The sequence below is a fragment of the Adiantum capillus-veneris genome, chromosome 4 (assembly GCF_014529385.1).
Source record: "Adiantum capillus-veneris isolate H3 chromosome 4, ASM1452938v2, whole genome shotgun sequence".
Classification (NCBI taxonomy): Eukaryota; Viridiplantae; Streptophyta; class Polypodiopsida; order Polypodiales; family Pteridaceae; genus Adiantum; species Adiantum capillus-veneris.
In genome coordinates, this window is record NC_140934.1 from 31,907,868 (window position 1) to 31,934,176 (window position 26,309).

Here is a 26,309-nt window from a genome sequence, read left to right on the forward strand (position 1 = left end):
ACTTTGTCTTCATGCCGAAGGATAGCTTCGGGTTGTAGCACCTCTTCTTGGTCTTCAACTTCGGGAGGGTCTTCAATAATTGGTTCAATTGGTGGCTCTCCTTTGTAGGGCTTAAGTAAGCTTACATGGAAGGCATTGTGTATAAGCCAATGGTTGGGCAACTTGAGTTGATAAGCCGTCTCATTGATAGGCTTCAAGATTTGGAAAGGACCATAGTATCTTTTTGCTAGTTTAGCATAATACTTTTGATGGCCCGTAGGATTTTTGCCCGTCGTTTGCCTTAATCGAGCCTTAGGAAACTTGAGTAAGACCCAATCATTTTCTTTGAACATTAAGGCTCTTCTGTGCTTATCAGCAGCAGCTTTTTGCCTTTGTTGAGAGATGGCTATAGCTTCCCTAATCTTTTGAAAAGATTCTTGTAGGTCACGGCTATACTCATCGGCGGCGAAGATCTTCCCATGTACTTTCAGTAGCAAGGGACTTTTAGGTCTTCCTTCTATGATCTCGAAAGGTGCTTTGCCCATAGAAGTATGTACAGTATTATTGTAGGCATACTCTACTAGTGGTAAATACTTTTCCCATTGTGAGCGTTGATCTACTTCGTTAACATAAGTCTTGAGTAGATCGAGTATCGTAAGATTGGCTATCTCACTTTGGCCATCCGTTTGTGGGTGATAGGCCGAAGAGAAATTCAATCTTGTTCCTAGATTTTCAAAGAGACCTTTCCAGAAATTACTGGTCATTCTAGGATCTCTATCTGACACGATGGATGTGGGTAATCCATGGTGTTTGAAAATCTGAGATATGAAGAGAGTTGCCATTTGATGTGCCTCAATAGTCTTTTTGACAGGAATAAAATGTGCTTGCTTGCTAAACCTGTCGACTATTGTCCATATTCCTGTATTCCCATGGATAGACTTGGGTAATCCAAAGATGAAATCCATGGATATACTCTCCCATGGTGAATTTGGAATAGGCAATGGCTGGAGTAATCCAGGTTGCTTCCCTCTATCATACTTGGTCTTTTGGCATACTACACATTTTGAAACATACTCTTGTATGTCCACTTTCATGGTAGGCCAATAGAAATACGTCTCTACTCCTCGGAGAGTAGGTTGAATACCTCTATGCCCTGCATATGGGGGAGCATGGGATTCATACATAACCTTTTCACGAAGGGAATGGGTAACACATAGCCTATTGTCGTGGAGAAGATAACCATCCTGCAAGGTGAATGGTTCCTCTTTCTTCCCCAAAGCAAGGGCTGACATTATGTCTCTAAAGTCAGGGTCAGTAGCATACTCATCTATCATAGAGGATAGATCATTGTGAGTAGCTATAGAAACCGCATTAACTTTTGGTCGTCGTGAAAGTGCATCGGCAACTTGATTGTGCTTACCAGCTATGTGAGCAATATGGAAATTAAATTGCGAAAGAAAATTTGCCCACCTCATTTGTTTGTCGGAAAGCTTGGTTTGCGTCATGAAATACTTGAGACTTTGGTGGTCGGTTCGTAGGATAAATGGAGTCCCCAATAGGTAGTGCTTCCATGTGTCTAGGGCATGTAGAACAGCTAAAAGCTCTTTCTCATAAATGCCCAAGACTCGTTCATCACCATTGAGCCTTCGGCTCTCATATGCTATGGCATGCGAGGCCTTCTGTGCTAGCACCTCTGGTTGTGAGGAAGCTTCACAGAGTAGAGAGGGGATGAGCACAGCTAATTATCTGAGTTGCGATGATCTGGGAAGGCGGTCTCAATGGTGCTGAGATGATTCGGGCATTCAGATTAAAGCTGGTGAATAAGCTTCGGTCCCAGACTTCTCCTTAACATCAACACCTTGTGCTGTTGCTGGATGCATCTTGGGAACTTCACTATTTTTTTGTCATTTTCTACCCTTCCTCCTCCTAGCCCTCCACTCCTCCCACCATTTTGCTCTACACCCTCTCGCCACATCAAAGACAAAACTTTGGGTAGTGTTGTATAAAGCAGGAGCCTTTTGGACTCACAACCTGCTGCAAGCCAAAATTATGAACAATGAGATGTGCAGTGAAGCGTTCATAGGAAGATTGGAAAATTTTCTCATTGGCATGCTAAAAAAGGAGGCCATCCATGTGGGATGGCCACAAATTAACCTGAAGACTGTGCCGATAGCAGTCTTGTTCACCACCACGGCCATCATCTTGACATATCTCATCATGCGGTGGTGCCAAAGGAGGACAAGAATTATGTTGTTGAAGAGACAATGTTCTTCACACTGCAAAAATTTCCAAAAGTGCTTAATTTGATAGTGTGCCATTGAATGGAAAAGGCAACCTCAAAGGCCTATTTAACGTGCCGACGCAGACTGGTTGTATCAGTGATTTTTTTAATAATTTTTGTTCTTGCATTAATGGCACTACCTGCTTGCTTGCAGGGACTGATACAGCCTATAAAATGAAATGTTGTACACAATTTTTAGGCTTTTCAAAGCTAAGTCCATAAAATGAAATGTTTACATAATTTTTAGGCTCTTCAGAGCTATTTTGAGATGCTTCTCTTCAGCGTTCCTTTGGATCCATTCTTGTAATAAAAATAGCACTTGCGTAAGAAAAACAAATCCGCAGTTGACGGTAGCAACGCAAAGAGGCTCGAGCAAGAGGAGTGCAAGGTATGTTATTGTAGTGCTCTCTCTCTCTCTCTCTCTCTCTCTCTCTCTCTCTCTCTCTCTCTCTCTCTCTCTCTCTCTCTCTCTCTCTCTCTCTCTCTCTCTCTCTCTCTCTCTCTCTCTCTCTCTCTCTCTCTCTCAGGGAGTGTCACCATTGGCAAGTTAGTGACAGCCTTGTTAGTGATACTCTTTTGTCGCCACGATATCAAGTGAAAAGGGTGAAACCCTAAACCCTCCCACGTGCCATCGATGCTCAAACGGTGGTCAAAGCTGTTCTGCAATACCTTGGAGAGATTTCAATCGTCTTTTGGGTACTGATGGCATGTCGGGAGGGGGGTCTTTTTCACCTCTTTCACTAATTCATTATGCAGATGCAAAATTACATGACTAGAGAGTATTGTATTATGAAATTGATTGTAAAGAGATCTTGTCTTTGTTTGAATTGAGGTCATCCATACTAAGTTTACTTAATTTTCTTATAATTAATTTTAGATAGATACAAAATGAACCAATCATTGTCCTATGTTTAATGGCATGTTCTCACTTTGTTTGAAAATTAAACGTAATCTTGCAATTGGGAAAAGCCATTGAAGAAGAAGGAAAATCAAGCCTCGTTGCTCACAATCCACTTTGTAGTGACCAAGTGAGTTCAGTGTGTCAGCCAGGGAGGACTACTATGCCACTGATTTTCATGGTGATGAGAGAAAGAGTACAGGTCTTGGGTTAGGGTCAATGAATGATGTAGCTCTTAACTTAGCTAGGTAGGAAGCCACCATGAAGTTAGTTCCATTTCATATTGCATCTGAGGTGCGGGGTTATTTTAGATGACGTCGATGGCAGCCACTTTCATATGGACAGGGAAGAGGATGTCCTTTAAACAAAGACTTCGGCGGTAGTGACTATTGTAGGCTATACATTTGGGAAAGACAAACCCAAAAGAGACTCGCTCGTTTATTTTGTTGCTCGGAAATACTCGCTCACCAACTCGTATAACCCATACTTACTACTACTGACTATCTATCCAGGTGGGCCAAAGCCAAAGTTGTTAAGCACATCACAAGAAAAGATGTTTCTTTATATATAAATGAAGATATTTTTTGCAAATTTGGCATGCCATATGAGTTACTTTATGACAAAGGTCCAAGTTTCAGGGGAGAGTTGGTGGATTCTTTATGTAAGAAGCTTCATGTGCATCGCATGTTTACTACTCCATATTATCCCCAATGCAATGGCATGAATGAAAGGTTTAATGGAGAGCTCGTAAGGATTCTTACAAAGATGGCAAGAAACAATGTGAAGACTTGGGATTTAGAGCTACCTTGTGCTCTATGGGCTTACATGACTGCCAAATCAGGTACTGGTTTCTCTCGCTTCCATCTAGTTTTTGGCAAAGAGGCTTACTTCCTATTGAGGTATAGATAACAGATTTGAAGATTATGCTAAAGCTTGAATAAGAGACCAATAATACATTTAAGGAAAGGTTTCTATATTTTCAATGTGTACAATTGAATAGGTTGTTGGATTTTGAGCATTATGAGCAGGTCTTGAAGAAGAGTCAAGCAAAGGCAAATGAGAAGGTGAAGGACATAGACATCAAGAAGGGTGACATGGTGCTTCATTACAATAGTAATCTTGATATCACTTTTCAAAAGAAATTTCAAATCAAGTGGAAAGTTCCTTTCTTAGTCTTAAAAGGGTTTCTAAATGGCACATATCAACTTGCCGACTTGGATGGTACCCCCCACATAGAGCAAGTGCGAATGGTACAGGTTGAAGAAGTATATTGCAAGATTGATGACTGTGATTGAGGATGAGGCTTCTTTTCAATAATTTTCTGATCATGTGTCCAATGATGAAGATGAAGTGAAGACTCCCTCATGCGGTTTACAGGATCTCTTTTGTGTTGCTGATCATGAATGATCTAGCAGGCTGGGTGTGGCAAACTATGTTGGGTGCTTTCTGACACCCTGGTTTTTAATAAAATTTGTACATATGGACATGACAACCAATGTAAAAATTGTGTGTGGGCTTTCATTTTATGGGGTTTTTATCTTGCTTTAGCAAGCACATGCACATGCACTACAAGTCACTATTCTAGTGACAGTTGTCAGGCTACTGTAAGTACCCGCGAGTGAGTTGTTTGAAGGGAAGCTTGTATATAACAAAAACCCATGTACAAAATATAAAAAAATCAGTAAAATATTATAAAATTTCAGGTCTTATCTCGTTCTTGCTTCTTGATGCTTTTGGATGCAGTTTTTTGCCCTTGACTAGCTCTCTCTACACCTAGTCTTCCTATTACAGCATCCTGTTCGCATTGATTTTGCACATAGTTATGGGTGGGTTTGATTTGAAATATTTCAGAATTTTTTTTGCAGATTTTGAAAATATTTTTGAAGTTTTAAATCATGTATTTTGGAGTTGGGGTTTTGGAGTTATGGTCTGTTCTCTACAACCTACAGTGCATGGCAGCTTTGGGGCAGAACTATGTAGGTTGAATTGTGGAAACCCATACATCTTGTGGGTGATGTATGCCTTGAAGATATTTGAGTTTGAAGCTGGAGTTTTAAATATATGAATTTTCTTTGCATTTATCATGTCCTGTCTCTCAAAGGGAAAAGGGGGACACTTGTCCCAAGGCTACCCTTGTTGCTTGTGATGGGCTAGGCCTAGAGGGGTCCAATGAGCTACAAGGGTGGGTTGACCAAATCAAGATAGGGGGTTTCTTAGGGGGTATACTCTCCCACAAACACTCACACACACTCTCATTATGCAATGTGCAACGTGCAAGAGCTCGCTCTCCTTCTCCAAGAAAGTAGAGGTTGAGAGCCTACACCAAAACTCTTGGCTATGGAGTGCAAATCCAACCAAGATCCATGCTTCAATGCTTAAGCTTTCCAACTTGTCCATATTCATTAGTATGCTATTATGTATGCTATCAAGAAGAATTATGATAAGTGACGAACTAATTCTTTCTCCTATCACATGTTTGTTTTTTCTCTTCCCTACCCTCATTCCCTGCTAGCTCTCTCCACCTTCGAAGGTGTTTGAGGTCTTGGGACTAAGGCTTGGAATAGTTAAATCTTTCTTCAAAGTTTTGTTATGCTTGTGATGCATGAAGATTTCCATCTTCATTGCATCACCTAGGTCACAAGGAACACAAAGATTGTATTGTAACAAGTCTCTCTAAATGGGAGAAATCATAATAAAAATGCCTATTGGAGGGGGGACCAGCTCCACATAAATCCGGTCCTCAACTATTTTCATGTTCGCTAAGTTCTCTCTCTTGCAAAAGTATTGTTCATGCCAAGTTAACTAATTGCTATGACTATGTTGTTATCTTCAATTATCCCACACCTATGCTCACAAAGTATTCTCTCAAAATTATTCTCATTAATTTCTGCTAATCTCAAGTTAAATAGGCCAATTCCATTACGTTGGTACCAGAGCATTTGGTTTCTCTTTTATTGTTTAAGAAGAGAGGTCCTTAAGTAGCCTATAAATGATTGATGTTGTTAATTATATTAGGGTAAGTGGAATTGGGATCTATTATCAATTTTGTTGAGCCCACTATGTGGAATATAGTGCACACCTCGGGAGATTTGGACTTAATAATGGAGTCTTTTTAGACTCGCGTACGGCTTTACCATTATTGAGCCATAAGAAGTGCCAAAGGAGCTAGCGCGTGGTACGTCTGCTATTTTAGACCTACCCCACTACTCTCTATAATTAAACACTTTTAGCCGTGGGTGTAGATACTTAAGAACCAATATTCAAAGGCTAAGAGGAGTGGGAGCTAAAGTTTTGAATTGCCAAAGCATACACTAAGTACATACATATTTTTTGTTAACATGGATGACAATAATCAAGAGAGAAGAATGAACATTGATAGATTTGATTGTGCACATGAAGGTGCTAATGATGATACCCCCATTTTTGTCAATTATCTCGTTACTAGGTTACAACAAGCTATGGGGAACCCTACTTTGCAAGCCAAAGTTACTCAGCAACTTCGTGCTTATGGAATTTCCCTTCCTCTCCAAGAGGAGAGAGAACTTAGGAGGCCTCTTGAAGAGACCCCCAAAAGAAGACTCTCTTCCATACGAGAGGATGAATCCAAAGAGCAAGAAAGCAATGAAATTTTAATTTCCTTTGAAGATGTGGATCCACGAAGATGGCGGTCTAGAAGATCGCCCACTCCTCCCAAGAGGAAAAGATCAACACATAGTCCTTCTCCTCATCATTCCAAAAACGAAGATAGGAAACAAAGGAAGAAAATTTAAAGGCTAGGAGGAGGTACCCTCTTCTCCTTCTTCTTCACCTTCCTCCTCTTCCAATGAAAGCTATGGCTATTCTCCTCAAGACTACAGAAGGGGAGGACATCGCAAATGATACCTTGCATGGTGAAGCTCACAATAGCTAAAGAATTTCAAGGAGGGAGGAAAGAGTATCTCTTTTCTCACCTATGAAGGCACCTTTGCTACTACCGACAAAGTGTTGGCCTTCATCCAGCAATTTGATGTGGCCTTTGGAGATGAGGGCTTTACGTAGTCCTCCAAGCTATGCCATGTAGCTATGCACTTCCAAAAATCAGCTCGTCAATGGTGGGTCAGCCTTCGTGGCAACGGTGAAGCCCCAAAGACATGGAAAACTCTACGAGTTTCCATCATGAAGCAATTCCTTGCAATAAATGCAAAGGAAAAAGTGCTTACCGAATTGCGCAGCTTGAAGTTTCTCTGTCATGAGTCTATCCACAAGCTCGAGGGGTTCACTATGAGTAAAAATACCATCTCATGTGTGTTCAAGACATGTTTGTAAAACCCCTTATCTGTGAATTTTGTTAGGAATATAATGTACACTTTTCTTTTAAAATCTGTAAGTTTTTATCAAATTTGAAAATATAATTTCCTTCTGTATATATATTTATGTAAGTTTCAAGAACTTGAAATACTCTTATGTTGAACTCACGTGATAGGTTACATTCTACTCAGATGTAAAGCATCGTGATGGTTACATCCAACATAACTAGTGTGTATGCATTTCAAATGGGTAGTTGATTTGATTACAATACCTATAGGATTATGGCAAATGAGGTATATTATTCTTTCTAGGGAAGCTTTGACAAACCAGATTGAAGGGAGGGCTTTGCGAACCAACACTACAAGTGCAGTATGCACGTTTTTACTTGAAGATGTAATATGCATATATGGGTGTGTTGATAAAATTACTGCCGATAGAGGAGAACTTGATGCTGATGAGGCTAAATAATTTTTTACTCGTCTAGGCATTAGGTTATCTCTCACTACAGCATATAACTTGGAAGGAAATGGTAAAAGTAAGAGGGGACATCCCCCCATTATCAAGGCATTGGCTAAAGCATGCAATGGAACTATTAGTGATTGGTCTCAATTCTTACCATATGCTTTATGGGCTAACCATACCACACCCAATAATTTTACATGGTCCATGCCGTCAAAGTTGATGTATGGTCAAAAACTTGTTATGCCTCTTGAGGAGACAATAGCTACATGGAGTATCTTGCCTTGGGATACATAGATGAATAGGGAAGGTCTACTTGCTTTGAGTATTCAACAACTTGAAAGGAGAAATGAGGATGTGGAAAGTGCAAAGGAAAAACTGAGAAATGATCGTTTAAAGAACAAAGATGCTTTTGATAATTGACACAGGCTGCAACCAACCACTATTCAAGAAGGGGATTGGGTTATTGTTTATGATAGCAATTTAGATAACCTGTACACAACTATGCACAAAATGGTTAAGTGGTGGTTTGGCCCTTTTGGGGTCAAACATTTTTTTCCTAATGCTGCCTACAAGTTATGCAAATTGAATGGTAAAGAGCTAAAGGTTCTAATAGCAGGAAAACGTGTCAAAATGTATAAAAAAAGGGATACAAAGCTTCAAATTGAAGGTGGAGACTTCTATGTGTCTGAAGATAGGGATTTAGATGATGAGGGTGCGTCTTCTAATGATGATGTCACCTTGGAGGGATTCTAAAGATTAGCACATACAAGAGGATGTGCAGGGTTAGAGGGGGTGGATGTCATGCCGCTTTGCGGGAACGGGGTGAAATATGAAAATTTGCATAGCTAATCAAGGTTTTTCCAACTTATGAATAATGATAGCAGTTGTTAGGTCAGCAAGTGGCAACAAAGATGTATGCTTTATGTGGTTTTGTAGACCAAAAAGGGCTCCATATATGGCTGATAGGGTGGCAGGTGAAGAATGTTTGAGGTGCTAGTTTTTGGTCCAAATATGTGGAGCTTGAAGTGTTGAAGGAACAGGTCCATACGACTTGTCCAACGGAGTTGTAGGCTACAAGATATCTGAGTTTGAAGTTGGAGATGGTTGCAGATCCGAGACGAACATGAGAGGTGATGATAGGTGACCAGAGCCAATATAAATCTATCAGTGTGTAGTGCTTGATTTAAGAAGCATGACGGTCTTTTCAGATTGTCGATCCGAGCCCCAGATGTCGAGTTATCAGCAGACAAAGTTTTGGCGAGGGCCACGTTTGAGCTGGGTTGTCCACCTTGGGAGATGAGCCATCTGATGATTTTGGGGCTATGCTAGGAGTTTTATGCATTCTATACGGAAAGTAGAGGCCATGGAAAGTTACGGCTTGTCAATAGGACAGTGGATCGGCAAGATATTGCAGAATAAAGTTGGTGGCATTCCAGTGTCAGACAATATCGGAGGAATTTTTCCCAGTCTTGATCGGGTTGGTTGAGAGGCTCGGCAAAGTCAAAATAGCATGGAGATGGAAGAATTTAGAGCCGGGGATAGCACATTTCAAATGATTTTGTTGGCCCGGTAGGCAAGTCTCTAAACAAGAAATGGCATGCATTCGAAGCAAGGACAAAAAAGGGATTTTTTTTGGAGAAAATTTTTTTTCGGGGGGGGGGGGTGCTTTGGAGGCCAAGGGGATGCAACTTGATGAGGCAATTCCACGTGGTGATGGAATGAACCCACATGCACACCTGAGCATAATTGGTTTGGTGTATATGAGTTGTGTGAGGCGATCACTATAGGCAATGAGGAGATGTAGGAGCTTGCAGTGAGCTCATGGACATGGGGGTTAGTACTGCGGGTTCTGCTCGCGGCCAAGTGCTGTGGGAGATGGTGGTTGTGCCTACCGGTGGCATGCCATCCTGCCTGCATCGGTTGTTTTTGTCGACAGTGTGGACGGAGTTGATTGATGATGTGGCCAGGCCTGCGAGGTAGTTGATTCACGCACCCACGGGGGAAAAAACCTTGGTGCCCAGGTTAAGAGGGGGAGCATGTTGGAAGCAAGCTAGGGGGCCAAACATAGCAAAAAGGCTGTCACACGCTAGAGAGGGGAAATAGGGAACACACTGAGCACATAAAATGTTTGCCTCTCTATAGCCCAGGGATTCTACAGCACCCCTAACCTCTCTAATAGCACCTTCAAATTGGATAATTTGCACTAACAACTCCATTTTAGCATAAAGCACACGTGCCTCACACCTTGCAAAAAACACCTTATAGCACAAACACACCCACACTCCTCAACTCATAAGACACCCCGATTGTGCCCTCTTGGTAACACCCTTCAAGCCGCAGGCGTCGTAGGCAAACCCTCTGCAAGCATTGGCAAGTACACGAAGAGCAAGAGAAAAAGGGGGGGGTGGGGAGAAGCAACACAAGAAATAGGGGAAAAGGTTTGATAATATTGCATAGGGAGATAATACAGTCAAGTATGTTGCTCGAATGGCAAGCTTGCAATACACAGGCTTGAAAACCTCCAATCACTCTCTCTGGCAAAAAAGCCCCCAAAAAATCACTTATATCCCCTTTTATAAGGCTTGGCTAAGGCTAAAAAAGAAAAAACAAGGAGCTATCAAGCTTGTACAATTAACTGAAGCTCTCTTTAGAAGTTTTTTGCATGGTCACCACTTGGCACACCTGGTGTTTTGGTATCTACATGGCACACATATCTGTCCATTGTCCACTCAGCTCGACCGCCTTCCCTGCTTCTTCCTGTTGCTTTACCATGGGATGTCCCCCCTTTGCATTAGCCCTGGAAGCCTTTGAACTCCCTCTATCCGTTGCTCCATTGTTTGCTTTGTATTGGGCCCTTGGGCCGCCTTGGAATTTCCTTCTCTCTCTCTCTCTCTCTCTCTCTCTCTCTCTCTCTCTCTCTCTCTCTCTCTCTCTCTCTCTCTCTCTCTCTCTCTCTCTCTCTCTCTCTCTCTCTCTCTCTCTCTCTCTCTCTCTCTCTCTCTCTCTCTCTCTCTCTCTTTCTTCATTGCACTACCGCGGGACACCCCTCCCTCTCAAAAAACTTGGCCTCATGGGTGCGGGCACTGACCCTTACGGGCTGACATGTTATCAATGCACTACGCCATCAACTGCAACCACTGGCTACGCCACCAGTCCAATGGGCACGTGAGACCAAAACACTGTCCAGCGCCACCCCTGCAAGGATGCACGCCGCCAACGCACGCCGCCCATTATGGGCAGCCATTGCCAAGGCACCAAGGAGCTCCCATCTCCCCTCATATGCCTATAATAGCTTCAGGGGCCAGGCTAAATACCTTGCTACCCGGTCAATACACCAGCTTTATGGGATTTTTTGCTTGCCACATGGCAACCCGAGGCTCAAGCCACTCTTTGAACTCATTCTAGGCCTTCACAAATTCCTCCAAAAACATGAATCTTGGCACCAACTTTAGTCAGCTTCCCAATTCTTACCCGATGGTCAGATCTCCCAAGCCGCAAAGCCTGGTTGCAACTCCATGATGTTGACTTCAAACTCATCCAACCTCAATGCATTTCACAGTTCCCCGAGCCCCCGAACCGAGGCCGCAAAAATCAAGAAATTCATCTGCAACCAACTCTGGACAAATGCATCCATTCTTTAGACTTCTATATCTTTCCGCCCTAGATCCATTCAACATGTAGTCAATTCTTGCTAGCTCTATATGATGCATACCTTGCTCTAGAATCTTCTGGAGGCTCAAAAGACGCCAGATGGCACACCTTCCCACGTGGTCAGGTGGGCACCAACCTAGCCCCCGGCAAAACTTCCACTGGCCATATCTTGCTATCCATGGCTCATATCTGCAATCTAAAAAGACGGGTAGGCTCCATAAATTGGACACTACACACATGTACCTTGACTTTCACTTGGACCCCCTGTCCCAGCTGCCCTGTCTCGCAAGAATCTACAACACATTGAACCTTCAACCTTCAATAACTTGGGCTCTGTAGCTCGGTTTGATGAGCCGCTTGGACATGTTCCTTCAGCACATTAAGCTCTACATTCCTAGACCCAAAATCTGCACTTTGCACAACCTTCTACCCAAATTATCCCCTTTTGGAGCCTTCATTGTCCTATAAACAACATCAGTCATACATCTCTGTTGCTACCTGTTAGCCCATGATCTTCCCAGCTGCTCCAACCTTTTTCCATGCTTTTGCTAGCCTGCACATACCTGCCTCTCCCATCTTCTATGGTCAACACACTTTGGTTGTACCATCATTGCCCACCCTCTAGTTGAGCATTTGTGCTCAACCATATAAGAGCTTTATTCCATTTCTAACTGCAAAACCTGGCACATTATGAGAAAACCCAAAACTCAACTATATGTACATGGTTTTATTTCTAGCATATGAGAACATTGTTCAGGTTGGTTTCCCAACCCCCTCCATTAGAACCTGATGCACTGCTGGCACCAACTCTCTTTCAAAATATAGCTTGAGATGCACACCATTAACCCTGTTCTTGAGAAAACGACCATCCATCCTCATAAATGCATACGTACCATTGGGAAAAGCTCGATGGACTTTGTAAGGCCTTGTCCACTTATTTTTGAAATTCTTTTGAAAGGTGAAGTCAGCATAGCTCTCGTACTTCATCACTAGATCGCCCTTCTCAATCAGATTTTTTGGCAAATGTTGGTTGAACTTTGCTACTCTTTTCTCTCGCTGCTTTACATAAAAATCTGTTGCTACCTCATGATCCATCTTCAAAGTTTCAAGACTTGTAATCCTATCTTGCAAAACATCTTGATGAGCTTTATCGATCAGCCACAAACCTTTGAGAGCCCTAATTGCACATGTATACGTAATACTGCTTCCTTGCCATATACCAACTCATAAGGAGTAAAGTTGGTAGCCACTTTATATGAAGTCCTGTAAGCCCACAAACATTTGTCAAGGTTAGATTCCCACTCTTCAACCTACTGGTAGATGTATTTACTAAGCATCTTAACTATTTGGCCATTGGCACTTTCCACCAGACCATTGCATTGTGGATGGTATGGAGATGAAAATCGATGTTATATCCCCAAATTTTCCACTAGGACACGTACCAACTTACTTTTAAACCCTTGTCCTCAATTTGATATAAGCAAACAAGGTACTTGAAAATGACATCATATGCAATCATAGACAAACTGAGCAATATTATGTGCATTTACCTCTTTGACCGCTTTAGCCCCGACCCACTTGGTAAGGTAGTCTATGACCACCACAACATATTTCTTACTGCTTGGTGATTTGGGCAATGGACCTATTGCATCCAAACCCACTTCTCAAAAGCATCATGTGCTATGATAGCCCCTTGCTGCTCGGCTACCAGTCGTCTTTCACCCATCACTTGGCACTGATGGCAGGTTTTGCACCAATAATACACATCTCGCACAGCAGAAGGCCACGAAAACCCACTTCTTAAGATATGAAACAAGACTTGATCCTTACCCTGATGTCCGCTCTCCTCGTGGCTCGGCTCCAATACCATACCAATCTCCTCCTTGTAAAGGATTCGATGTAGCACTCCATCTCTACCATACATCTTAAGATCTTCTCCTATCAGAGTGAACTTTTGAGCTTTCTGAACAAGTCTCCACTTTTGTAGCTTGGAAAGCCCTTCAAAACATTGAACTGTACTCAAGAAATCATCGATGTCTTCTAAAGTCTCTCTGCCTACATAAGTAGCCGGTGCCACATATAAACTCGACACTTGAGTTTGAACATGACTGTTAGCTAACCGATCTTCTTTGTGGTTCTGTTCTTTTCTCACATGTTTGAACTGCACCTCCTCAGAAAACTTCTACAACTTCTTTATAGATAAAAACCAATTCTTGAGGGAATCCCTTTTTACCTATCGATGGCCCAAAAGTTGTTTGATAACCAACAGAGCATCACCTTTCACTACTAATTTTGATATGCCAAATTCAATACACTGCTTTAGTCCCAGATGTAGAGTAAGATACTCCATGTCATTGTTTGTATGCACCTCTTCCAAGTCGTAAGCTTAGGAAAAAATGATTGTGTCGTGCGGATCTCGAATCACCACACCTCCCCCTGCTTTTTGGGTTACCCTTCTGTAAGCGCCATCAAACTACATAGTAAAGGCCCCCTCCAAGTCTGGTTCCTGCTTATCCTCCTATCGCACTACTCTTGGATAAATTGGTAATTTGACCTCCTTGTTGACTAGGATATCCACCAAATGAGACCCGACTCGGAACTTTTGAGCTTTCTGAACAAGTCTCCACTTCACGTCCGGCAACTTGGTTTAAAATCACAATCGAAATGGCAGAGAGTAGTGATTCCGCTTGGTCGTAGCATTCAAAGGCTTATAGTCGACACATACTCGCCATTTTTTATTTTTATTTTTGGGTAATGACAACAGGAAAAACCCACTCAGACTCTTTTCTTGGATATATAATACCTGCCTCGAGCAACTTGTTGATTTCCTGCCATAGAGCCTCCTTTTGAATATCTTCCAACCTCCTTAGCTTTTGTGCTTTTGGCCTACATCCTTCTTTAAGTAGGATCCAATGATCCACTCCTTTAGCTCTTCTAAAATCTTTATACTCTGTCGCAAATAGGTCTGGATAGGATGCACATAGATCCATATAGCCTCCCTTCTCCTGCTTGGTTAAATATGTACCTAGCATATCTTCCACCTCTTTAGCCTTCAGACCACATACATGGGCTTGCATACCTTTGCTTGCAATGATAGAGTCTACAGTGACTCCGGAAAAATATGTATCTAGCTTCAATAAATCTTTGTTTCTCTCCTCCTCTTTGAAATTGGTGAACCCTTCATCATAAGTTGACTCAGTTTCATACTCGTAACTAGCGCTGAAGTCTCAATTATCTCCCTCAGCTGATGGATGAAAGTGGTTCTCCTTGGTCTTTAGATCCAAGACAATTTGTCCTCCATTTTCTCGATCCGGCAAAGTAAACACCCCCTTCTCCTAGTCTTGCTTGGCTCCAATTGACAACAACCATGGTCTTTCCAATATAATTGGATAAGCATTTTCTCCTGCTTTCATGACAAAAAAATCGATTAAGCACTCCACTCCTATAACCTTTACCTTCACATCTTGTGCCACCCCTAAACACCGAGCTTTGGCAATGTGGGCCATCCTCATTTGCACATTGGACCTAACAACAACTTTAATACCAATATCCCTCATAGCAGATTCGATGATCACACAGACTTGGGCACCACCATCAATAGACTTGAACATGTTTCTTCTTTTCAAGCAAAACGTCCAACACTGGAAGCACATCGGTCGGACTCCCCACCCTCAAGGCTAGATTTCGTACCGCATGCACATCTCCTCCTAATTGAGTAAGCCTCGTACTGACGCTGGTTGACCATTTCCTCCTTAATTTAGGGTTTAATGCAAGAACTTGCCCAAAAGTGATGTTAGCCTTTTGATTTTGAACATCTCTTACCATATCATATTCCGGATTATTCCGTCCTAACTGAAAATCCTTCTGAGTAATTCTTCGTCTTCTTATTCTTCTGCTTGGCTCTGGTTTCTCTCTACCTTCATTCACCTTCTCTTTGCCTTTCTTTTCTCTAGTTTCACGTTTTGTCTCGGTCTCTCTTTCTCCTCGTGCTCTTTTATTGGCCATAATATCAACCTACTACTTGTCAACACGAATAATATTAACCCTTTGCACTTCATCATTACCTGACAGAGTCACCTATGCTTGGTTTTTGATCGCTTGCTGCTCCCTTTGACCATTAAACTACACCTGGCCCCTGCATCAACCAAACAGAGGATACATGCCGTCCCTTTCACTCAGTGGGTGAGGGCAATCTGGAGCATAGTGGCCCTCCTCTCCACAATTGTAACATCTTCCAGGAAGTTGCCTAGCCCTGCCTCTTCCCGTACTTGCTTGACCTCTGTCCATAACACTTAAACACAACTCTTGCATTTGCTCAGACAACTCTTGAATAGTACGTACCCATTGTTGAGGAACGGTCACTACCCCTTGATTGGGCTGATTCTCCATTTGAACTCCTTCTCTTGGATTTGAGATCGGATTGGGAACCATTGCTTCGTACCCCAACGCACCTTGCTCGATCTTCTTTTTAATTTTACGGTTCTTCGATCGTGCAATAGCAACAGCCTCGTTGTAATTTTCCAAGCCCTCGAAATCCACCTTTTGACGAACTTTGGGATGCAAACAAGCCATAAAATTTTCTAGTTTAAAGTACTAATCACCATTGGCCAACTTCATGGCCACTGCAAAGTCCCTCCAGCACTCTTTGAAGCGGGCAAGGAAAACACCAAATTTCTCATTCACATCGTGCTTCAAATTCTTCAACCTTGCATCCAGATCAACTGGAGATACCTCTTTTCAAAAATCATGTATGGCCACATAAGTCGTGGCTCTCCTTCCAAAGCATAGAACCATGTCTTTGCTCTTCCCTGCATCAGCAGCGGAATCGTTTGCATTTTGCTATCTTCATTTGGCATATGCAGTGATAGCATATACAACTCAAAATCTGCCATCCACTCTTTCGGATCTTCCTCTCTGGTGAAAATTGGTCCATAACTGTGTGCTGCCATCTCTCCTTGATGGAAACAACCTTCTTTGATCAACATCGATGAGCAATCAGTTGTTCCTCAGTGGGGGCACCAGAACATGGAGAGGGGGAATAGGGAACACACCCAACGCATAAAATGTTTGCCTCTCTATAGCCCAGGGATTCCACAACACCCCTAACCTCTCAAATAACACCCTCGAATTGGCTAATTTGCATTAACAACTCCACTTTAGCATAGAGCACACTTGTCTCACACCTTGCAAAAAACACCTTATAGCACAAACACACCCACACTGCTCGACTCACCCTTCCTGACTCACAAGACACCACACTTTTGCCCACAAGATAACTAGGATGATCATGGCCCTCCAAACAACCCCAAACGTGATTGATGGCTCAATGAAAAACTCCCTTGTCCTTGCACCAAGTGAGAAGGGGCAATCCCTCCCTTGAGGCACATTGCTTTGGAGCATGTGGATAACAAGTAGTTTTGGCATCATCATAAAAGCACTCATGCGGATGAGAGCGTTGTCCACCCCTCTCTTGAGGATGTCCCCCATTGATGTGTGTTTGGTGGTGGTGCTCTAGAATGCAAGGCCAAAAGACAACGACAAGAGCTACTAGGCAAAGACCTGGCAAGTGGTGACCCTCCCGCTAACTGTGACTTTGGTAGCTCCTCTACATACATCTCATGGGCACTTTGAGCTTGAGGATGAGCACATGTTCCACATGGTTGATAAGTTATTGGCTCACCAAAGCAACACGTGTGAGGAGGATTGTAGACCATTCACTCGATGGGAAACAACAGCAGAGGACAAGTTGATGTTGAGTGTCCCAAAACCTACTTATGATGGTGCACAGTACTTGATGCTTTGGGCATGGTTGGAAGTCTCAACTTGCAATTGAAGCAATGCAAGTGTAGATGCACTCATTGGGTAAGTTCTATTAATGACGTTATATATATGGGACTCCCTTCATTGAATGGGATCTCATTTGTATTGATAATATTTTTTTGTTGTAGTTGGATGGGAGAAATTTTGCCTAAAGATCACCACATGCCTTCGGATTGCTCACGAGCTAGATCGTAAGTCATTGCACTTGGCATGGAGAATGAGCACATCCACACATGCGTCATTGATTGCATATTATACCACAATGAGCATGCACATGGTACCTCATGTCTCATGTGCAAGGAAGCATGCTACAAGACCAACAGAGTGAATGGGGCACATCTACCTTGCAAGGTATTGAAACATTTTTCACTAATTTATTGCATTTAACCCATGTTTAAAACCATGTCTCTGCTAGAGCTTCTCACATGACATACCAACTGCCACTCAAATGATGGAATGATATGTGTCCCTACCAGCTAACGTGCATGAAGGTACATAGAAACTCCGTGGCTAAATTTTTGGCTAGAGGCCTCAACACTTGAGGCTTGGGTTTGTAAATGATGATGTCAATCCCTTTGGCACCTAGTCCACTTCATGGAGCACTTGTCTTGTGGTGATCATCAAATACAAAAAACACCATGGGAGATAACCAAGAAGGGAAATATACTTCTCTCCTTGCTTATGATAGGGAAGTACAAGGTCGCAAATATTGATGTCTACCTTGAGCTACTCATTGAGAAATTGGAGGAGTTATGGAGAGGCATCCCCTTTGTAGATGTCTCACTTCCAAAGGAGAGGAGAGAATTCATTGTAAGGGAAATCCTTATGTGGACTAAGCACGACTATCCTAGGCTTGAAGAGATTCTTGGTATCTTATTTTCATTCTCCTCTTTAATTACGAGTTATAGTTTAAAGATTCTCTTTGATAATGTGATATGTGTGTAGGGTTGTCCACATTGGAGGCCATCATTTGCAATGGAGACGCAAGATTCCTTGCAAAAGGGTTTCAACTCTCGGGAAAAACATCCTGGAATTGGGAGGCCAATAGGATATGCAAACAACCATTTTTTCTTACCCCAAGGTCATAGCAAACACACAAGGCTCCAACAAATGGGAAGACTCCACTAAAGCGCACAATGGAAGATTGGGCAACTATTTGGGATGAACACTACATCAGTGATCGGGCCCCGACTACCTCACCAAAAATCTATGTCAACGTATTCCATATTTTTAAGAATTCCATATTGGAAGGAGTTAAAAATACAACACATCTTGGATCCCATGCACATATTCAAGAATGTAGCTCACAGCATGCGGGACCATATTATTGGCAAAAAAGACTCATTGGGGGCGAGGGAGTATTTGAGGACCTTGAAAAATCTCACTGGCTCCACCACTCCACATTAAGCCTCCAATGGGGATATTGTGCTTCTTAAAGCATCATGGATGCTAACCAAAGAAGAGCTAGACCAAGCAAAGGGTTCCACTGTGTCTACTTGCACACCAAAAGGATACATAAGGTCACTATATGGAGCAAAACAACAAAAAAAGGTGGGAGCTTTCAATTCTACGGGTTGAAGTCCCATGATTGACACAAGATGCTATAGGTAATTCTTTCTCTCTTATGTCTCCCTGTCCCACATTGTGTCTAGATATTGATTTGTATTTATGACTTTCTCTCACTTTCTTGTTTACTATTTTGACATTGTAGGTGATTTTGGCGGTGAATATGTGCATATGCCCGGACAAGAAAGTGAGGTAAGCTATTCTCAAACTCAAAGTGTTAGTAAGATAAACCACATCTCCACTCAATTAAACTTTTCTATGTACACAGTAACCTCAACAAGCACTTAGTGTACTCTTGTGTGCTCTCTTGTAGATTTGTAAGCTCCAAAGAAATTGAAATAGATGCCATCCCTACTATTGAGACACTTGACGTGGAAATTGTGTGTGCCATTGAGGATGTATTTCCTCGATGAGTTCTTCTCAACCAAGTCCACCTCTTGGTTTACATTGTTGATGAGGTTGCTAGATGTGCAGTAGTTCATGCATGATGGATATTCTCCTTAGAGAGGTTTTTAAATAGTCTCTAAGATTTTGTATGGCTACAATCCCAGCCAAAGGCATGTATGGATGAAGGATGGATTGTGCAAGACGCATTTGTTTATATTTTGGAGTATTTGGCACAAGCTAATCCCTAAATTCCTTGCATGTGGTCAGAGGAGGAGGATGCAAGGATGAATTCACACTTGCCAAGTGGAAAGGGAAAACCTCTAACATGGATATGGATATATCCCGAGTGGCCAATAACTTTTGTATCCTCAATGCAAAGGTTATGACCAAGTGGGTGGACTTATGGGCAATGGCAAAGGAAAGTATTTTCAAGAGAGACAAGCATGGAAGGAAGTGCATGGAGGCAAGAAGGCACCCCTAGTGCCTATACACCTTGCATGTTTACTAGATTTCATTAGTGCTGAGTGGATTCATAAGAGAGCACATGGAGAAGACATGACCGACAAAGAATGGAAGTACAGACAAGGTTGCGTATAAAAGGTAGAGTACTTATATACCTAAACCATATTGTATAGGTTTTTCTTGATTTTATCTTTGTAATTGATAAAAAATATTGTCTTATTTTGTAGTGCATTTCCTTTAACTCTATGTGGTCAAAGGGTCAACACTTTTGTACACACCACATTGACAAGCGTCAAACCACCATGGATTGTGGCATCATGGGCAACTTTTACACAACTAGTGATGAAGATAGGTATTATGGGACTTTGGAAAGGATACTAAAGGTTAATTTTAGACCCTTTCATACCTTCATCTTTAAGTGCAACTAGTTTGCAAATGTGTCTAGATAGCATGAGAGTGGCCTCTACGTGATGGACTCTAGTGTGAATCATATAGGGAGGTATGAAAATTTAGTTTTTTGCCATGCAATTGTGAGCAGGTGAGTGACTCTCTTCTTTACCCTTATTTGCTTGTAGTGGTAATTATACCAATGCTACTCGCTTTGAACTTCTCTTTTATAGGTCATCTATATCCTATCAATCCACCAACCAAAACTTTGGTTTGTAGTTCCCGTAACACATCGGGGAAGAACCATTTTTTCCACTAATGAAGTGGATACCATCTTTGACCCTCTCCAGCCTACTACTTTTGATGAGGGGGAGATAGAGGAGAGAGAGACATCGATGATTCAATTCCCATGTTGTCGAGGGATTTGTGTTTGAAAGGTGGCCCACAAAAGGGGTGGGGCCTCTGGCTTTGAGAGGTTTGAATAAGAGAGTTGCATCAGACACAATTAATGAAGACAAATATTAAAAGAGACAGCTTGAACAAGATTTTTAAGCTTGATTACCCAAAGCAGACAATTAACAATACCGCTACTTAAACTCAATGTTAATTGTGGAGTTTATTCTCCTTACATTAGTATAATCTGCCTTAATTCAAGTGATAATTAAGAAAATCAAACTTCAATAAATTCGATGATGATAATGTACAACTCTATGATAACAGTACTAAATATGACAATGCTTTCTTATTTGCCTTAATTGGTCTGCCAAGCTTACCTTGACAAAATGTGTCTCCTTTGTTCTTCCTCTGTTACTTCAAGGTCGAGAGAGAAAGAGAGATCCCAAAAAACTAGTTAATTAGGGCTTATGAAAGAGATTTTGGCTTGGGTTATGGCTTCAATCCAATCACGCTAATGATATTGGCTTATCAGTATAGATTTAATGAATCTCCAAGCTTTTGGGAAAAAAAACTTGACGGATTTCTCCTTCGAGAGAGCTTGCAACTCCAGTTGGCTATGGAGGCTTGGCTTAGGACTAAAATGGCTTAAGGAGTTTTGCTTAGGATGGTAATGGACATGGAGGCTTGGCTTCGGATTACAATAGCTATGGAGGCTTGAATAAACGCGTCTATGGAAGCTTGGATTAAAGCGGCTTAGGAACCTTAGGATTTGAATAAGCTATGAGAGTTTAGGATTATAGTGGCTAAAGGCTTTTGGATTTTTCAAAGTGCTTCTGGTTTGCATGAACAGGTTCCCTTGCTGTTTATGGCCAACCCACTAGCGATATTGCTAGTGGGAAACACCCCTTGGTGATGTGGCATGCAGAAGTGGCGGGTGCGTGAAAATCGTCAAGGGTAGGTCCAAACTAGAGCGCCTAGACGTAGTGAGCATTTTCATCTACATTCTCAATGTCATTCAAGGGCCGCCATGGCCCCTACAAGATTTGCGAGCTGCACATGTTTTCCATGCTTGTTGCCCCCCGTCGTGGCCTCCTATTTCCCATTCACATTATGTTTAAAAAAAAAACCTTTGATACTTTTGGGTAGTCTTGCTTCCTTGGGCGGCCATACCCCCTTTTCCTTGGGCGGTTATGAGTGGTTGGCCTCTTTTTTACAAGCTTGAGGCACATCATATGTAGCATCACTTAGTACCTCATTGAGACACAACCTCATCAGGAACTCAATGTTCTTTTCTATTGCACCACATTTAGCGTACATATCATCACATTTGGTTTATTTATCGGCAAAAACACTGCTCTGCACAGCATATCACCCAATCAATGTTCCTCAATCATTTCAATGCTTCTCGAACTTGATCATCCAAAGGCACTACTAAGCACATCATTTCTGTCTTTATTAGCTGGCCATGAAATACAATTCAATTGAATCACCAGTTATCAATGCTCTATAAGAGATGAAACTCTAAACAAGAAACTCTTCAAGAACCTATTCTACTATTTTCTAGCACCTTGCTAAAGCTCAAAACTCTGAGATGGCGCCCCGATTGAGGGGACCAAACTGGTACAAAACTAGCCCCCAATGAAACTTAAACTGACCATATCTTGACAACCAAAACTTCAATTGACGAACTGAAAAGCTCAAGATGCTCTTCAAAGTGAGCACTAGGCACATGCATTCATATCATCTTTGAACCTTTCACATCAGCAGCTACCCAATCTAGTACTGATCTACTACTGACTCAAACTTCAAACTAACATAACTTCCTATCTGTAGCTCCAATTGACAAGCCGCAAAGACAGGCATGTAGAAAACTTCAAGAACTACACTTCAAATTAATAAAATCCCAACTAATGACCACTTCAAGCAAGCTTTCTATTAGCATTAACAAGATAACCTTTGGCCCTTAAAAGCCACATCTTGCATACTTTTAGCTTAAAATTCGCTTGTTACCAAGCCCTTAAAATTGTTGAAAAGTCATATAGCATTAAAACAAACCTGATCTACATCCCTTCCTTCATTTTCTCCTCATGGAAACATAGTTTCACGACATCCATCCCCTCTAAACCTGCACAGTCTATGGTATGTGCCAACTGGCTTCAATCTATATCTTCTATAATCACCTTAAGCTCCTTGCCATCAAAATTATATAACTAATAAGTAGATATAAAAAAAAACAAGGCTTAAACCATATTATCAATCGTCTATCTCCGTTGTTTGGTAGTTGCCGCATCACAAATCTTTGACCGTATTTTTCGTATATCCAAAGCACTCAGTTATGAAAAAAATATTTAATGAACCCCACCAGACTCAAGGGCTCCAGTTAATGATCCACATGGCTTGACTAGAAAACTCTCTTTAGGGAACCCTGTCAAGCTCAAGTATGCCTTATACTCTATGTGCACATGGAATGGCCGTCAAGTCCTTTACTTCAAGTTCTGGTAGCAGAACCAACTCAAAAGATGTGAAGATACTTTATCAATTCTCCAAAGATGCCAACTAGAAGCTAGCCATGTAAGATTACTAAACACAAAACCCAAAACTCTTTTCTTTATAGCAAAAATCCAAAAATAGAACCTAGTGCCAAGTAACCTGCTACAAGAAAATAATTGGTATCCTTGAATCAGCAAGTTGCAGTTCAATAGCCCCCAAGATCAAATGGGATAATAAGAAATTTCCCCAATAGTGGAGCAAAATAATACCCACATGAGCATACATTTCTTGTATCAATCAACATTGAATATTTTTGGTGTAGGTGTTCTATTCCTGGATCAAAAATAGCATCCAACTAAAATGCATATCCACAAGTAACCATCCGTATTGAACCTGCTTTTGAAGATCCTTTGAATCTCCAAGATCAAATACCATTAAAAGAACATAGCATTGATGGGCCCCACAATATACTAGAGGATCACCTGAAGCATAGTGCAACACCCATGCCACATCCCATAAACCTCTGGCAACTTAAGCTCATTACTAGTAAGCCTTAAAGAGCATTGACTACCTTTTACTGGCAGCCACTCACATAAGCATAATTAAACAAAAAAGCATCCAAATCCTATCGTAATTGGCATATTGTCCAAGGAAATGAAAAAGCATGTGCACATTTTGAAGTATCCAGGATGATTTAGCATCATCACCTCCTCTAGCTTCATAGCCATTGTGAAAAACCTTGGGACTCTCTCGACCTATATGATCAGAATAATTTTAACCTGTTGGAATTTCAACATGATCATGAAAAACCAATTTCATCTATTAATCTTCATCCATAGAATCCTTGAAAAAATCACTCTGCAAAATATCAACATTCATCAAAATTGTAGGAGTTATCTCCTCATGCAGCCCATGTATAAGTATAGATGTAGAATCTTTGTCAAATTCCTATTCAAGTCAACATGATCTAGGCAATCTTCAAACTCTTCATTATCCTCCTCTGCTTCCTCATCTGTATCCGTGCTACTTACCAATCCATCGTAACACTGCGAAGGTTCATTAGACACCCCCTTTGAAGGGATACCCTCAAGCATATCCTGTGTTGGCTCATCAACCTCCTGTAATTTTACAGGTCTTGTGTATATGATAGCTTTATTGATGCAATCATTTGTAGTAAACCTGTTCTCCTTATCAGTTATAGTGCAGATAGACCCATCAGTAGCCTGTAGTGGCTCATCTTCTCGATAGACTTTTTGAGAACATCCCATGCCAAGGTCTATATCTTGAAAAGAATTTGTTGTACAATCTATCTCTTAACTAGAATCAATATTGGAGGTAACTTCCATGGGAGAAATCTTTGGAAAAGAAAAAAAATTATTTACCTTTGCTAGGTTGATCAAAATATGGTCCAAATCCATATTTGCCTTGGCTTTACTCCTTGCAAAAATATGTTCCCAAAATTGATCGTAATTAAGGAACTGCATCTAATCCCCTTCTCCTTTATAGAAGACAATCTGGCTTTGATCAATAATCTCTTTCATTGCCAACTCGATAATCCTTGAGCTTTCATGAACAGACCCATCTGAAAAAATGTCCCACTGTATGGGATATGTTTCTGCCAGTTCTCGAACCTTATCTTTAAATTTTGAGGTTACAACCTCTTCAAAAATCAAAATCATCCGATCTTCTTGAATGTCTCGGCTCTTTAACTCCGCTTTATAAAATGCAAAGATTCCATCGGGATCGTGACCTTGAAAAATATCACACTCTTCATGTATGCCATCAAGTGCCATCTCCACTGCATCATCAATCTGCTTTTTCGTCTTCATGGATTTCACTTCTTGTAAACATCCCTGAACTAATTCCAACATTTTTGGTAAATCTGTAATTGCTAGATATTTATCAAATCTATTAGAATTGTAATCTTCAATAAACTGCATCAACTGCTCTAGCATCTGCATCTTTACCTCCACCCCGCTCATTTTCGCATCAGGTTCACCAAGAATGTCGAGGGATTTTTGCTTGAAAAGTGAGCTGGAAAGACGCCGGGCCTCTAGCTATGATCTAGGAAGGCGCCGGGCCTCTAGCTATGAGAGGTGTGAGGAAGAGAGTTGCAATAGACACAGTTAATGTTAACAAATCTTAAAATAGACAGCATGAACAAGATTCTGAAGCTTAATTACCCAAAGAGGACAATTAACAGTACCACTGCTTAAATTCAATTTTAATTGTGGAGTTCATGCTCCTTACATCAGTTAAATCTGCCTTAATTTAGGTGATAATTAAGAGAATAAAACTTCAATAAGCTCGATGTTGATAATGTCCAATTCCATGATAACAATACTGAATATGACACTGCTTTCCCCTTTTCATTAATTGTCTTGCCAAGCTTTCCTTGACAAATTTTGTCTCCTCTGTTATTCCTCTGTTGCTTCAAGGTAGATATATATAGAGAGAGAGAGATATCAAAAAATTGGTTAATTACGGATTATGAAAGATATTACCGCTTGGGTTATGGATTCAATCCGATCAGGCTAATGATATTAGGTTATCATTATAGATTTAATGGATCTCCAAGCTTTTGGGAAAAAAGACTTGATGGATTTTCGCTTCAAGAGAGCTTGCAATTCCAGTCGGCTATAGAGGCTTGGATTATCAATAGAATGGTTTAAGGATTTTTTCTTAGGATGAGAATGGCCATGGAGGCTTGGCTTCTGATTACAATGACAGTGGAGCTTAGGATTCAAATAAGTTATGGAGTTTAGGACTAAAGTGGCTAAAGGCTTCTGGCTTTTTTGAAAAAAAAGAAGAAGTGTGAGAGTCCCCTCCCTTTTGATTATAAGAGCCAAACTTGGGAGTGCTTCTGGTTTGCATGAGCAAGTTCCCTTGCTATTTATGGCCAACCCACTAGCGATATTGCTAGTGGGCAACACTCCTTGGTGATGGGACATGGTAAAGTGGCGGTGCATGAAAATTGTCCAGAGCGGGGCCAAACTCGAGTTCCTAAACCTACCGAGCATTTTCACCTTCATTCTTGATGTCGTTCAAGGGTCACCATGGCCACTATAAGATTTGCAAGTTTTGCTTCTTCTCCGTGCTCACTGCTCGCTGCCATGGCCTCCCATTTTCCCATTATAATTATGTTTAAATAAAAACCCTTTAATACTTTTGGGCAGCCTTGCTTCCTTGGTTGTCCATGCCCCCTTTTCCTTTGGTGATTATGGTTATGGGCGGTTGGCCTCT